The sequence below is a fragment of the Telmatherina bonti genome (assembly GCF_933228915.1).
Source record: "Telmatherina bonti genome assembly, chromosome: 18".
Lineage (NCBI taxonomy): Eukaryota > Metazoa > Chordata > Actinopteri > Atheriniformes > Telmatherinidae > Telmatherina > Telmatherina bonti.
Window position 1 is genome coordinate 18,821,446 of NC_136616.1, and position 1,051 is coordinate 18,822,496.

Below are 1,051 nucleotides of genomic sequence, written 5' to 3' on the forward strand. Positions count from 1 at the left end.
TACCACGTTTAGTGTTGTACTTAAAGTCTAGGTACACATGATATCTTCCGTTATACTAATTATGACCTAATTATGCAAACTTGTGTGTGTTGAGATTATTAGCTGTTGCCATTAAGTAATAGTATTGTAAGTCATGAAAAATTATGCTGAGGTAATGAATGGATGCTTCTTTGTCAGCATGAAAGGAAGTGATTTAAATGATTGTGCAAAATTTGGTCAGATTAAAGTGCAACCATTTCAGCCTGGAACATTCTTTACACTCCTACCAGGACTGGGACCAGTGTAAGATTGCATACTAAGATTTGTTATAAAAACAAAAAAATTGTTTTTGGTTTTGTAGAACTTGTTCAGAAAGCTTCAAAGGATGACTCCCGTGATTTTCTCTTCTACCTTGCCGTGGCAAATTATAGACTCAAAGTAAGTGGTGTTTCTGTTTTGCCGTTATTATAGCCTGTCCAAAATATTCATATCTGTCAGTTTTGTACAAATCAAAATATAGACGCAAAAAACCCCAGAAACTTTGTTTGCATGTCAGTTTTATTCTGGCTATGTTTCATTCTTTATTCGATAGTCATGTTGACATCAGAAAATACTTCACTGTTGGGGGATTTTTCTGTGACCGGGTTAAAAAATCTGGAGCACAAGCCAAATGCTGGTAAAGTTGCATTGTGGTAGTTGCATATAGTTTGGTTAGTTGTAAGCAGTCTGAATAATTTTGAAACACTGTGTTGTGTTTTTTCATTTTAGATGACTGGAGCTAAGATGCTCCTCATGTTTTCATTGACAGTAGTGTAACACATCTGATGAGTTTATAGATCAGAGCTGTATACTGTCTGTTGATGTCTTTAGTGAGCTGTTATTTTTCTAATTGACAGAATTATCGATTCATATTTTTCGTTTGCAGTGATACTAAGGATGTGTTTGCCTTCCAACAACTACCTTTTTATTTTTATCATGTAAAATCTTTTAAATATAACTTCATTGGTCTTAGAACTTAGATTTAGCGAGAACGTTGGACCAGCTTATCCTATTTTGACACATAAACCAAAAT